Raw genomic sequence first — 15000 nt, forward strand, 5'->3', positions numbered from 1 at the left:
TTACCGTTGCAGCTCCCCATGTCCGAACTGGGGATTTCTGGGTAGGGGCTTCGGGTGCGCATTACATTTTTGCCCAAGCGTCCAGTGGGGTTTCTGGTGCGCTCCGAAGTGGGGTTATTGGAGCGCATCAAAGGTGCGCAATGCTGGTGCGAACCCGGGAGCGCTCCGATGTGTGCTCCAAGGTGCGGCGTGCACGAAGTCCGAGCCCGGTTTGCCCCGGGTGCGCACCTCGCGTGCACCTTCGCCGGGGTGAGCACCTTGGTGTGCAGACCTTGGTTGGGTTGCGCGCCCTGGTGCGCACCAAGGAGCGCTCTGAAGTGTGCTCCAAGGTGCGGCGTGCACGAAGTCGGAGCCCGGTTTGCCCCGGGTGTGCACCTCGGGTGCGCACCTCGCGTGCACCTTCGCTGCGGTGGGCACCTTGGCTGGGTTGCGCGCCTTGGTGGGCACCATGCAGTGCACGAAGTCGGAGCCCGGATTGCCCCGGGCGCGCACCTCCGCCAGGGTGGGCACCTTGGTGCGCACAACTTGCCTGGGCTGCGCACCAGGAAGGGCTCAAGATGGCACCCGCGTTCCGTTTTTTTCACTATCTTTCAGAACGGAAATTTTAAAATCTCGTTTTTTTTTGCCTTTTCTGGAAATTAGTGAAGGCAGCGCATCAAAGGTGCGCAACGCTGGTGCGAACCTGGGAGCGCTCCGATGTGTGCTCCAAGGTGCGGCGTGCACGAAGTCGGACCCCGGTTTGCCCCGGGTGCGCACCTCGCGTGCACCTTGGTGCGCACACCTTGGCTGGGTTGCGCGCCCTGGTGGGCACCATGGTGCGCACCAAGGAGCGCTCCGAAGTGTGCTCCAAGGTGCGGCGTGCACGAAGTCGGAGCCCGGTTTGCCCCGGGTGCGCACCTCGCGTGCACCTTCGCCGCGGTGGGCACCATGGCGTGCACGAAGTCGGAGCCCGGTTTGCCCCGGGTGCGCACCTCGCGTGCACCTTCGCCGGGGTGGGCACCTTGGTGTGCAGACCTTGGCTGGGTTGCGCGCCCTGGTGGGCACCATGGTGCGCACCAAGGAGCGCTCCGAAGTGTGCTCCAAGGTGCGGCCTGCACGAAGTCGGAGCCCGGTTTGCCCCGGGTGTGCACCTCGGGTGGGCACCTTGGTGCGCATGCCTTGCCTGGGCTGCGCACCAGGGCGGGCTCAAGATGGCACCCGCGTTCCTTTTTTTTCACTATCTTTCAAAACGGAAATTTTAAAATCTCATTTTTTTTTGCCTTTTTCTGGAAATTAGTGAAGGCAGCGCATCAAAGGTGCGCACCTCGCTGCCCACCACGGTGCGCAACGCCGGTGGGCACCCGGGAGTGCTTCGAAGTGTGCTCCAAGGTGCTGCGTGCACGTTGTCGGAGCCCGGTTTGCCCCGGGTGCGCACCTCGCGTGCACCTTCGTCGGGGTGGGCACCTTGGCTGGGTTTGCCCCGGCTGCGCTCCGAAGCGGGGTTATTGGAGCGCCGCCTCTTTTTTTGTCGGAGCGTTTGGTGGGGTTTCTCGCATTGGCTCTTCCGAGGCCCGGTTGCCACCCTGGCGCGCACGAAGTCGGAAGTAGGGTTAATTGCCCGGGTGCGCACCTTTGCCAGGGTGGGCACCTTACCTGGGCTGCGCACCAGGGCGGGCTCAAGATGGCACGCGCGTTCCGTTTTTTTCACTATCTTTCAAAACGGAAATTTTAAAATCTCCTTTTTTTTTTGCCTTTTCTGGAAATTAGTGAAGGCAGCGCATCAAAGGTGCGCACCTCGCTGCCCACCTTGGTGTGCTCTGAGGTGCGCACCCGGGAGCGCTACGAAGTGTGCTCCAAGGTGCGGCGTGCACGTTGTCGGAGCCCGGTTTGCCCCGGGTGCGCACCTCGCCTGCACCTTGGCCGGGGTGGGCACCTTGGCTGGGTTTGCCCAGGGTGCGCTCCGAAGCGGGGTTACTGGAGCGCCCCCTCTTTTTTTGTCAGAGCGTTTGGTGGGGTTTCTCGCATTGGCTCTTCCCAGGCCCGGTTGTTGGGTGCGCTCCCACCCTGGCGCGCGCGAAGTTGGAAGTTGGGTTAATTGCCCGGGCGCGCACCTTCGCCAGGGTGGGCACCTTGGTGCGCACACCTTGGCTGGGCTGCGCACCAGGGCGGGCTCAAGATGGCACCAGCATTCCCTTTTTCTCACTATCTTTCAAAACGGAAATTTTAAAATCTCGTTTTTTTTTTGCCTTTTATGGAAATTAGTGAAGGCATCGCATCAAAGGTGCGCACCTCGCTGCCCACCTTGGTGTGCTCCGAGGTGCCCACCACGGTGCGCAACGCCGGTGCGAACCCGGGAGCGCCCCGATGTGTGCTCCAAGGTGCGGCGTGCACGAAGTCGGACCCCGGTTTGCCCCGGGTGCGCACCTCGCGTGCACCTTGGTGCGCACACCTTGGCTGGGTTGCGCGGCCTGGTGGGCACCATGGTGCGCACCAAGGAGCGCTCCGAAGTGTGCTCCAAGGTGCGGCGTGCACGAAGTCGGAGCCCGGTTTGCCCCGGGTGCGCACCTCGCGTGCACCTTCGCCAGGGTGGGCACCTCGGTGCGCACACCTTCTCAATGTTTTCTTGCCTTTTCTGGAAATTGGTGAAGGCAGCGCATCAAAGGTGCGCACCTCGGTGTGCTCCGAGGTGCGAACCCGAGAGCGCTCCGAGGTGCCCACGAAGTCGAAAGTCGGGTTAATTGCATTGTTTTCCCCGGGTGCGCTCCGAGGTGCGCAACATCGGCGCGCACCAAGGAGGGCTCCGAAGTGTGCTCCAAGGTGCGCACGATGGCGTGCACCTCTGGTGCGCACGATTCGGAGCTCGGTTTGACCGGGGTGCGCACACCTTGGCTGGGTTGCGCACCTTTTGTGCGCTCCAAGGTGCGCACGAAGTCGGAGCTCGGTTTGCCCCGGGTGCGCACCTTCGCCAGGGTGCGCACCTTGATGCGCACGCCTTGGCTGGGCTGCGCACCTTGGTGGGCGCCATGGTGCGCACCTTTCGTGCGCTCCAAGGTGCGCACGAAGTCGGAGCTCGGTTTGCCCCGGGTGCGCACCTTGGTGGGCGCCATGGTGCACTCCGAGGTGCCCAAGATTGGTGCGCACCAAGGAGCGCTCCGAAGTGCGCTCCAAGGTGCGCGCGAAGTCGAAAGTTGGGTTAATTGTCCGGTTTGCCTCGGGTGCGCACCTTGCGTGCACCTTCGCCAGGGTGGGCGCCTTGGTGCGCACACCTTGGCTGGGCTGCGCACACCTTGGCACCCGCGTTTCCTTCATTTTAAATTTTTTTTTTTTACAATCTCTCAAGTGGGAAATTCTATAATCTCAACTTTTTTTGCCTTTTCAGGAAACTTTTGAATGGAGCGCATCATTGGTGCGCTCCGAAGTGTGCTCCAAAGCTCTCTCCAGCTGCGTGCACCTGCCCCGGCCGCGCACCCGGCCCCGCCCAGCTTCGCTCACCTGTCCCGGGCGTCTGGTGCGGAACCTTAGAGTAAGAAACATCACCGTGCACCTTGGCCAACGTGCGCGACTCGACCGAGCGCGCACTGGCCGAGGTGCACACCGATTTCACCTGGGTGCGCGCGCAGCACCTCGGGCGCACCGGGGTGCGCGCACAACGCCCGGGTTGCACCGTGGCCTGTGTGCTCGGGGTGCCTCGGGTGCGCGCTCGGTGTCGCCCCCGCGCGCGCGGTAGTGCGGGCAGCGCACCCCGGCCCGGCCCGGCCCCGACGAGAACGCAAACGGGCAAAAGGTTTATTCAAATAGCATTGCGACGCCCGGCGAAAAACTAAAAAAGGGTGCAACACCGGGACTTCCCGGGAGGTCACCCATCCCAGTACTACTCCGGCCCAAGCGCGCTTAACTGCGGAGTTCTGATGGGATCCGGTGCACTAATGCTGGTATGATCGCACCCGTTATGAGCTTGTCGCAGTGTGTACTTAGCAAACCGCGACCCACGTGCGAATCCACCCCGGCCACCCACCCCCATCGAGGTGCACACCCTCCCTCGCGAAGTGCGCCCCGTTCGCCAAGTGTGAGCCCTGCCCGGGTGCGCGCACCTTGCTAGGGCGTCGGGTGTGCACCCGGCCCGGCCTACGTGCGTGCACCTGGAGGGGGCGTCGTGTGCGTGCAGTGTCCCGTCTGCAACGCGGTGCCCACACACCACCTCGGGCGCAACGACCTGCGCTCACATGTGGGCCGAGTGCACCTTGGTGCATGTTCGGGGCGCCTCGGGTGCACGCTCGATCTTGCCCCGGTGCACCAAGGCGCTCGGTTTGCCCCGGGTGCGCACTTGGTGCAAGGTGGGCACCCAAAATAGGGATCAAGCACCAAAACACAAGTTTCGGGATGCAAAATGGGACCCAAGGACCACAAATGCGTTCCAAGACCCATGATGGGTCCACGAGAACAAAAATGTGTTCCGAGACTTAATAAACAAATATTGGGTTTTAGGAGAAGAAACATGCTCTGATGCCCAAAACGAGAATCGACCCCGAAAAGGCCACAGGCCAAAAGTGGGATGCGAGACAAAAAAAAATGGGACCCGAGGACCAAAATTGGGTTCCCAGGTCGAAGACAGGGCAACCGGACAAGAAACGACCTCTAAGGCTCGAAATGAGTCCCGACGACTAAAACTTGACAAGAAGCACCCATCAGGCACCCAACTCGACACCCATGGGATGCCGACCCACCCGGGCTTCCACCTAGCACACCTTGGCACCCACCCACCCTCGCACCCAACCTCGCACCCAACTTAGCACCTTTGAACCCACATTGGCACTCACCCTGACCCTGGCACCTTGGAACCCACATTGGCACTCACCTTGACCCTGGCACCCACCTTTGCACTCACCTTGGGACCCACCCTGGCTCCCACCTCGGCACCCACCCAGACACCCACCTTGGTTCCTTGGCACCCACCTTGGATCCTTGGCACCCACCCCGACACCCACCTTGGCACGCAACTTGGCTACTTGCCACCCACCTTGGCTCCTTGACGCCCACCCCGACAACCACCCCGTGACCTACCCTGGCTAGGGTTGGTGCACACCCACCCTGGTGCCCACCTTGGCACCCACCCTATGACCCACCTTGGCACGCACCTTAGTACCCACCCCGTTACCCACCCTAGGACCCACCCCGTGACCCACCTTGGCCAGGGTGGGTGCACCCACCCTGGTGCCCACCTTGGCACCCACCCATCCTAGCACCCAGCCTGTGACCGGGCTTGGAACCCAACCTTGCACCCGCACCCGTCTTGGCCAGTGTGGGTGCGCACCCATCCTGGCACCCACGTTGTGACACACCCTTTAACCCACGCACCCTAGCACCCACGTTGGCACCCACCTTGGAACCCAACCTAGCAACTTGGCACCCACCCCGTGACCCACCTTGGCATCCACCATAGCAGTCGCCGACTTGGCACCCACCTCGGCACCCACCTTGACACTTGTGGACCCACCTTGCCACTCACCCTAGCATCGACCCATCCTAGCACCCACCCTGGCACCTTTGCACCCTAGCACTCACCCATCCTAGCACCTAACCTGTGACCCACCTTGACACTCACCCTCGCACCCACCTTGGAACCCAACCTAGCACCCACCCACCCTGACACCAACCCTAGCACCTACCCACCCTTGCACCCACCCTGTGACCCATCTTGGCACCCACCCATCCTACCACTCAACCTATCACCCACCTTCTCACCCACCTTGGCATCCACCTTAGCACCCACCCACACTGGCACCTTGGCACCCACCTCGGGCAAGGTGGGTGCACACCCACCCTGGCACCCAATTTAGAACCCACCGAGCATGTTACCCACCTTGGCACCCACATTGCAGCCCACCCTAGTACCCACCCTATGACCCACATTGGCATCCACACCCTAGCACCCAGGCACCTCGACACCCGCCTTGACACCCACCCTAGCACTGAACCTGTGACCCACCTTGGAACTCACCCTAGAACCCACCCACCCTGTGAACCACCTTGGCATCCACCTTAGCACCCACCCACCTTGGCACCCACTCTAGCACTCACCCATCCTAACACCCAACTTGTTACCCACCTTGGCACCCGCCCTCGCGTCCACCTTGAAACCCACCCTAGCACCCACCCACGCAGGAGCCCACCTTGGCACCCAACCTAACACCCACGCATCCTGGCACCCAACTTGTGACCCACCTTGGAACCCACCCTAGTACCCACCTTTGAACCCACTATATCACCAACCCACCTTGGCACCCACCCTATGACCCTCTTTGGAATCCACCCTAGCACGCACCCACCCTGGCACCCACCATGGAGCGCACCCTAGCACCCACCCACCTCGGCACGCACCTCAACACCCACCTTGGTGTGCGCACTGCGCCAACCTCTCAAAGACCCTATGTGGTGCGCTCCAAAGTGTACACCTTTGGTGCGCTCCAAGGTGCGCACCTTTGGTGCACACCGAGGTGCACACCAAAGTGTGCACCGAGGTGAGCACCAAAGTGCACTCCAGGGTGCACACCAAGGCGTGCACCTTTGGTGCGGTCAATGCAAACGAATTCGGAAGTTGGGGTCGATGTCCTAATCGCTGCTGCAGACTACACGTATGAGAATCGGACAAATAGCTTTATATAGGGGAGGTGTTGCGTTTGATGGGTCGACTCCCCTGGTTGTGTGCACTGCACCAACTTCAAAGACCCTGTCTTGTTTAAGAAGTCAAAAGTTGGGGTGGATGTCCTAATCATTGCTGCAGTCTACGCATGTATGAGAATCAGACAAATAGCTTATATAGGGGAGGTGTTGCATTCGGTGGGTTGACTCCCCTGGTTGTGCGCACTGCGCCAACCTCAAAGACCCCGCATAGCAGAAGAAGTCGGAAGTCGGATTTTGGTGAGCACCAAGGCGTGCACCTTTGGTGCGGTCAACGCAGACGAATTCAGAAGTTGGGGTGGATGTCCTAATCGTTGTTGCAGGCTACACATGTATGAGAATCAGACAAATAGCTTATATAGGGGAGGTGTTGGGTTTGATGGGTCAACTCCCTTGGTTGTGCGCATTACGCCAACCTCAAAGACCTTGTTTTCGTTAAGAAGTCAAAAGTTGGGGTCAATGTCCTAATGGCTCCTGCAGGCTACACATGTATGAGAATCGGACAAATAGCTTATATAGGGGAGGTGTTGGGTTTGATGGGTCGACTCCCCTGGTTGTGCGCATTACGTCAACCTCAAAGACCTTGTTTTCGTTAAGAAGTCAAAAGTTGGGGTCGATGTCCTAATTGCTCCTGTAGACTACACATGTATGAGAATCAGACAAATAGCTTATATAGGGGAGGTGTTGGGTTTGATGGGTTGACTCCCCTAGTTGTTCGCATTACACCAACCTCAAAGACCTTGTTTTCGTTTAGAAGCCGAAAGTTGGGGTCGATGTCCTAATTGCTCCTGCAGGCTACGCATGTATGAGAATCAGACAAATAGCTTATATAGGGGAGGTGTTGGGTTTGATGGGTCGACTCCCCTGGTTGTGCGCATTGCGCCAACCTCAAAGACCCTGCATTGCGGATGAAGTCGAAAGTCAGAGTTTGGTGTGCTACAAGGTGTGGTCGAAGGTGCTCACCTAGGTGTGCACCTTTGGAGCACAGGAAAAGTGCCCTCCAAAAGTGCGCACCTTTGGAGTGCACAAAAGTGCCCTCCAAAAGTGCGCACCTTTGGAGCGCAGAAAAGTGCCCTCCAAAAAGTGCCCTCCAAAAGTGCGCACCTTTGGAGCGCAGAAAAGTGCCCTCCAAAAAGTGCCCTCCAAAAGTGCGCACCTTTGGAGCGCAGAAAAGTGCCCTCCAAAAAGTGCCCTCCAAAAGTGCGCACCTTTGGAGCGCAGAAAAGTGCCCTCCAAAAGTGCGCACCTTTGGAGCGCAGAAAAGTGCCCTCCAAAAAGTGCCCTCCAAAAGTGCGCACCTTTGGAGCGCAGAAAAGTGCCCTCCAAAAAGTGCCCTCCAAAAGTGCGCACCTTTGGAGCGCAGAAAAGTGCCCTCCAAAAAGTGCCCTCCAAAAGTGCGCACCTTTGGAGCGCAGAAAAGTGCCCTCCAAAAAGTGCCCTCCAAAAGTGCGCACCTTTGGAGCGCAGAAAAGTGCCCTCCAAAAGTGCGCACCTTTGGAGCGCACAAAAGTGCCCTCCAAAAGTGCGCACTTTTGGTGCGCACCAAGGCGCTGGTTCGGTCGTTGCAGGCGAGTTCGGAAGTTGGGGTCGATGTCCTGAGCGGAGGTGCAAACTACACAGGTGTCGGAATCGGACAAATAGCTTATATAGGGGAGGTGTATGCTTCGATGGGTCGACTCCCCAGGTTGAGCGCACCGCGCCAACCTCAAAGACCCTACGGTATGGATGAAGTCGGAAGTTGGGTCCGATGACCAATTCGATTAGTAGGTATGCTCATGAGGTCGGAATTTGGGTCCGATGACCTGCCATGTGCAGGAAGGCGAATGTTGACACTGTGCGTTGCAAGGTGCACACCAAGGCGCTGGTGCGGTCTTTTTAGTCGAGTTCGGAAGTTGGGGTCGATGTCCTGATCGGAGGTGCAAGCTACACAGGTGTGGGAATCGGACAAATAGCTTATATAGGGGAGGTGTATGCTTCGTTGGGTCGACTCCCCGGGTTGAGCGCACCGCGCCAACCTCAAAGACCCTACGGTATGGATGAAGTCGGAAGTTGGGTCCGATGACCGATTCGATATGTAGGCATACTCGCGAGGTCGGAATTTGGGTCCGATGACCTGCCACGTGCAGGAAGGCGAATGTTGGCACTGTGCGTTGCAAGGTGCGCACCAAGGCGCTGGTTCGGTCGTTGGAGGCGAGTTCGGAAGTTGGGGTCGATGTCTTGATCGGAGGTGCAAACTACACAGGTGTGGGAATCGGACAAATAGCTTATATAGGGGAGGTGTATGCTTCGTTGGGTCGACTCCCCGGGTTGAGCGCACCGCGCCAACCTCAAAGACCCTACGGTATGGATGAAGTCGGAAGTTGGGTCCGATGACCGATTCGATATGTAGGCATACTCGCGAGGTCGGAATTTGGGTCCGATGACCTGCCATGTGCAGGAAGGCGAATGTTGGGACTGTGCGTCGCAAGGTGCGCACCAAGGCGCTGGTGCCGTCGTTGCAGTCGAGTTCGGAAGTTGGGGTCGATGTCCTGGTCAGAGGTGCAAACTACACAGGTGTGGGAATCGGACAAATAGCTTATATAGGGGAGGTGTATGCTTCGATGGGTCGACTCCCTGGGTTGAGCGCACCGCGCCAACCTCAAAGACCCTACAGTATGGATGAAGTCGGAAGTTGGGTCCGATGACCGATTCGATACGTAGGCATATTGGCGAGGTCTGAATTTGTGTCCGATGACCTGCCATGCGCAGGAAGGCGGAATTTGGGTCCGATGACCGAGTTGATGGCGTGCCATGCGCAGAAAGGCGGAATTTGGGTCCGATGACCGAGTTGATGTTGATGGCCCGCCATGCACAGGAAGGCGGAATTTGGGTCCGATGACCGATTTGAAGGCGTGCCATACGCAAAAAGGCGGAGTTTGGGTCCGATGACCGAGTTGATATTGATGGCCCGCCATGCGCAGGAAGGCGGAATTTGGGTCCGATGACCTGACATACGCATGGAGTCCGACTCGGGGGCCGATGTTCGATTCGATGACTTGCATTGTGGGTAAAGTCGGAAGTTGTGGTCTTTGACCCGATTCGATGACCAGACTTCGGCTGCTTGAGAATCGGACAAATAACTTATATAGGGGAGGTAGTGTTCTCGAGCATCCTCCCCCCGTGCCCGTTTATGTCGATTGATGCTGGTGCTCGACTGGTTGGAGCGCTCGGATGCAAAAATCTTGCACCAGGATTTATCGATTGTGATGGACACGGCAAGTCTCCTGATTGCTATGCAGGAGCTCATCGTGAATCTCTATGCGGCCTTGGTATGGACTCGACCTGCGGAATGGTTCGGCAATGGTAGTCGCTCCAACACGTCCTTGCAATGGCCACAGAGGTGATTCGACTAGAGCTCCAGTCTAGCTTTTGGGTTGCTTGGCGGACTGGTATAGCCGCGATCGAGTTCCGGCCATGAACGTTTTAGATAGCTCTTGGGCTTTCTGGGACGGAAGTCGGAAGTTTGGGCTGTTGTCCGATTTGATGACCATTCTTCGGATGTGTGAGAATCGGACAAATAACTTATATAGGGGACTGTGTTGTCTCACGCAGCCCCCTCCGTGCCCCTCTATCTCGACCGATGTTGGTGCTTGAAAGGGTTGGGATCGCTCGGATTTATAAACGTGCACCACCATTTGTCGAGTGTGAGGGACGCGGCAGGTCTCCTAAATGCTATGCGGGCGCTCTCTGAGAATCTCTATCCGGCCTCGACACAGACTAGTCTTGCTGAATGGTTTGGCACTGGTAGTCGATCCAACACGTCGTTGTTGTGGCCGCCTAGGCGATTCGATTCGAGCCCCCGTCTAGCTTTTGGGTTGCTTGGCGGATTTTGCCCTATCCGCAAGTGAGCTCGGTCCCTAAACGTTCGAGAAACCCGATTGCTATGCGCCGACTCTCTTTCTTGCGAGCCTCCATCTAGCTTTTGGGTCTCTACGGAACGGAAGTCGGAATCTGGGACCGTTGTTTGATTCGACGAGGCAGACTACGGTTGTGCGAGAATCGGACAAATAACTTATATAGGGGAGGTGTTGACTGGAGCATTCTCCCCCGTGCCCCTCTAACTCGACCAATGCTGGCGCTCGAACGGTGGTAGCGCTCGGATTTTCATTGAGCGCCAGCATTGGTCGATTTAGAGGGGCATGCGAGATTCCCGAATGCTATGCGAGGGCTCTAACGGAAATGTCTATTGGTTTCGGTATGGATGCAATTGCGAGTGGTTCGGCAAAGGTAGTCGTTCCGATGCGTCCATGTCGTGGCCAAATCGATAATTCGATTTGAGCCCTCGTATAGCATTTGGGTCTCTCGATGTGATTCCGCATTCCAGTCCCTTTGGGCACTGCTTGAGCCGCATCCCAGGGGGTTCCCTTCCCAATAATCTGCCTCGCAACCCGATTGCTATGCGGTGAGGCTCCTCGGCCGCCTCGGAACTATCTGTGTATCAGACGCATCGCGGGATAAGGGGTTGGCAACGGTAGTCGCCCCAAGCGCGTCCGATGCTTGGACCATTCCGAGGCGGCCCTGAAGCCTCTTCCGTCTAGCCGTTGGGTCCTTCTCGCCGCATCCCTCGCCTCGCACCCCGATTGCTATGCGGTGAGGCTCCTCGGCCGCCTCGGAACTATCTGTGTATCGGACGCGTCGCGGGATAAGGGGTTGTCACTGGTAGTCGCCCCAAGCGCGTCCGATGCTTGGACCATTCCGAGGCGGCCCTGAAGCCTCTTCCGTCTAGCCGTTGGGTCCTTCTCGCCGCATCCCTCGCCTCGCACCCCGATTGCTATGCGGTGAGGCTCCTCGGCCGCCTCGGAACTATCTGTGTATCGGACGCGTCGCGGGATAAGGGGTTGTCATTGGTAGTCGCCCCAAGCGCGTCCGATGCTTGGACCATTCCGAGGCGGCCCTGAAGCCTCTTCCGTCTAGCCGTTGGGTCCTTCTCGCCGCATCCCTCGCCTCGCACCCCGATTGCTATGCGGTGAGGCTCCTCGGCCGCCTCGGAACTATCTGTGTATCGGACGCGTCGCGGGATAAGGGGTTGTCACTGGTAGTCGCCCCAAGCGCGTCCGATGCTTGGACCATTCCGAGGCGGCCCTGAAGCCTCTTCCGTCTAGCCGTTGGGTCCTTCTCGCCGCATCCCTCGCCTCGCACCCCGATTGCTATGCGGTGAGGCTCCTCGGCCGCCTCGGAACTATCTGTGTATCGGACGCGTCGCGGGATAAGGGGTTGTCACTGGTAGTCGCCCCAAGCGCGTTCGATGCTTGGACCATTCCGAGGCGGCCCTGAAGCCTCTTCCGTCTAGCCGTTGGGTCCTTCTCGCCGCATCCCTCGCCTCGCACCCCGATTGCTATGCGGTGAGGCTCCTCGGCCGCCTTGGAACTATCTGTGTATCGGACGCGTCGCGGGATAAGGGGTTGTCACTGGTAGTCGCCCCAAGCGCGTCCGATGCTTAGACCATTCCGAGGCGGACCCGAAGCCTCTTCCGTCTAGCCGTTGGGTCCTTCTCGCCGCATCCTTCGCGTCGCACCCCGATTGCTATGCGGTGAGGCTCCTCGGCCGCCTCGGAACTATCTGTGTATCGGACGCGTCGCGGGATAAGGGGTTGTCACTGGTAGTCGCCCCAAGCGCGTCCGATGCTTGGACCATTCCGAGGCGGACCCGAAGCCTCTTCCGTCTAGCCGTTGGGTCCTTCTCGCCGCATCCCTCGCCTCGCACCCCGATTGCTATGCGGTGAGGCTCCTCGGCCGCCTTGGAACTATCTGTGTATCGGACGCGTCGCGGGATAAGGGGTTGTCACTGGTAGTCGCCCCAAGCGCGTCCGATGCTTGGACCATTCCGAGGCGGACCCGAAGCCTCTTCCGTCTAGCCGTTGGGTCCTTCTCGCCGCATCCCTCGCCTCGCACCCCGATTGCTATGCGGTGAGGCTCCTCGGCCGCCTTGGAACTATCTGTGTATCGGACGCGTCGCGGGATAAGGGGTTGTCACTGGTAGTCGCCCCAAGCGCGTCCGATGCTTGGACCATTCCGAGGCGGACCCGAAGCCTCTTCCGTCTAGCCGTTGGGTCCTTCTCGCCGCATCCCTCGCCTCGCACCCCGATTGCTATGCGGTGAGGCTCCTCGGCCGCCTTGGAACTATCTGTGTATCGGACGCGTCGCGGGATAAGGGGTTGTCACTGGTAGTCGCCCCAAGCGCGTCCGATGCTTGGACCATTCCGAGGCGGCCCCGAAGCCTCTTCCGTGTAGCCGTTGGGTCCTTCTCGCCGCATCCCTCGCCTCGCACCCCGATTGCTATGCGGTGAGGCTCCTCGGCCGCCTTGGAACTATCTGTGTATCGGACGCGTCGCGGGATAAGGGGTTGTCACTGGTAGTCGCCCCAAGCGCGTCCGATGCTTGGACCATTCCGAGGCGGCCCCGAAGCCTCTTCCGTGTAGCCGTTGGGTCCTTCTCGCCGCATCCCTCGCCTCGCACCCCGATTGCTATGCGGTGAGGCTCCTCGGCCGCCTTGGAACTATCTGTGTATCGGACGCGTCGCGGGATAAGGGGTTGTCACTGGTAGTCGCCCCAAGCGCGTCCGATGCTTGGACCATTCCGAGGCGGACCTGAAGCCTCTTCCCTCTAGCCGTTGGGGCTTTCTCGCCGCATCCCTCGCCTCGCACCCTGATTGCTATGCTGTGAGGCTCCTCGGCCGCCTTGGAACTATCTGTGTATCGGACGCATCGCGGGATAAGGGGTTGGCAGTGGTAGTCGCCCCAAGCGCATCCGATGCTTGGACCATTCCGAGGCGGCCCTGCAGCCTCTTCCGTCTAGCCGTTGGGGCCATCTCGCCGCATCCCCCACCTCGCACCACGATTGCTATGCGGTGAGGCTCCTTGGCCGCCTCGGAACTATCTGTGTATCGGACGCATCGCGGGATAAGGGGTTGTCACTGGTAGTCGCCCCAAGCGCGTCCGATGCTTGGACTATTCCGAGGCGGCCCTGCAGCCTCTTCCGTCTAGCCGTTGGGGCCATCTCGCTGCATCCCCCACCTCCTCGGCCGCCTCGGAACTATCTGTGTATCGGACGCATCGCGGGATAAGGGGTTGGAAGTGGTAGTCGCCCCAAGCGCGTCCGATGCTTGGACTATTCTGAGGCAGCCCTGCAGCCTCTTCCGTCTAGCCTTTGGGGCCATCTCGCCGCATCCCTCGCCTCGCACCCCGATTGCTATGCGGTGAGGCTCCTCGGCCGCCTGGGAACTATCTTCGTATCGGACGCATCGCGGGATAAGGGGTTGTCACTGGTAGTCGCCCCAAGCGCGTCCGATGCTTGGACTATTCCGAGGCGGCCCTGTGGCCTCTTCCGTCTAGCCGTTGGGGCCATCTCGCCGCATCCCCCACCTCGCACCCCGATTGCTATGCGGTGAGGCTCTTCGGCCGCCTTGGAACTATCTTCGTATCGGACGCATTGCGGGATAAGGGGTTGTCACTGGTAGTGGCCCCAAGCGCGTCCGATGCTTGGACTATTCCGAGGCGGCCCTGCAGCCTCTTCCGTCTAGCCGTTGGGGCCATCTCGCCGCATCCCCCACCTCGCACCCCGATTGCTATGCGGTGAGGCTCCTCGGCCGCCTTGGAACTATCTTCGTATCGGACGCATCGCGGGATAAGGGGTTGTCACTGGTAGTCGCCCCAAGCGCGTCCGATGCTTGGACTATTCCGACGCGGCCCTGTGGCCTCTTCCGTCTAGCCGTTGGGGCCATCTCGCCGCATCCCCCACCTCGCACCCCGATTGCTATGCGGTGAGGCTCCTCGGCCGCCTTGGAACCATCTTCGTATCGGACGCATCGCGGGATAGGGGGCTGTCACTGGTAGTCGCCCCAAGCGTGTCCGATGCTTGGACCATTCCTAGGCGGCCCTGAAGCCTCTTCCGTCTAGCCGTTGGGGCCTTCCCGCCCCATCCCTCGCCTCGCACCCCCGATTGCTATGCGGTGAGGCTCCTCGGCCGCCTTGGAACCATCTGTGTATCGGACGCATCGCGGGATAAGGGGTTGGCACTGGCAGTCGCCCCAAGCGCGTCCGATGCTTGGACCATTCCGAGGTGGCCCTGAAGCCTCTTCCGTCTAGCCGTTGGGGCCTTCCCGCCCCATCCCTCGCCTCGCACCCCGATTGATATGCGGTGAGGCTCCTCGGCCGCCTTGGAACTATCTGTGTATCGGACGCATCGCGGGATAAGGGGTTGGCACTGGTAGTCGTCCCAATCGCATCCGATGCTTGGACCATTCCGAGGCGGCCCTGCAGCCTCTTCCGTTTAGCCGTCGGGGCCTTCCCGCCGCATCCCTCGCCTC

At 59.7% G+C, this 15000-nt stretch overlaps 1 non-coding gene across 1 annotated transcript; it reads right to left on the bottom strand.

The window, feature by feature from the left end:
* Positions 1 to 3806: 3806 nt before the first annotated feature.
* LOC131867789 (5S ribosomal RNA) lies at positions 3807 to 3925 on the bottom strand. Its single transcript, XR_009366321.1, has one exon. It is a non-coding gene; the product is annotated as a 5S ribosomal RNA (ribosomal RNA).
* Positions 3926 to 15000: the final 11075 nt, after the last annotated feature.

This window comes from Cryptomeria japonica, unplaced genomic scaffold (assembly GCF_030272615.1).
Source record: "Cryptomeria japonica unplaced genomic scaffold, Sugi_1.0 HiC_scaffold_184, whole genome shotgun sequence".
Lineage (NCBI taxonomy): Eukaryota > Viridiplantae > Streptophyta > Pinopsida > Cupressales > Cupressaceae > Cryptomeria > Cryptomeria japonica.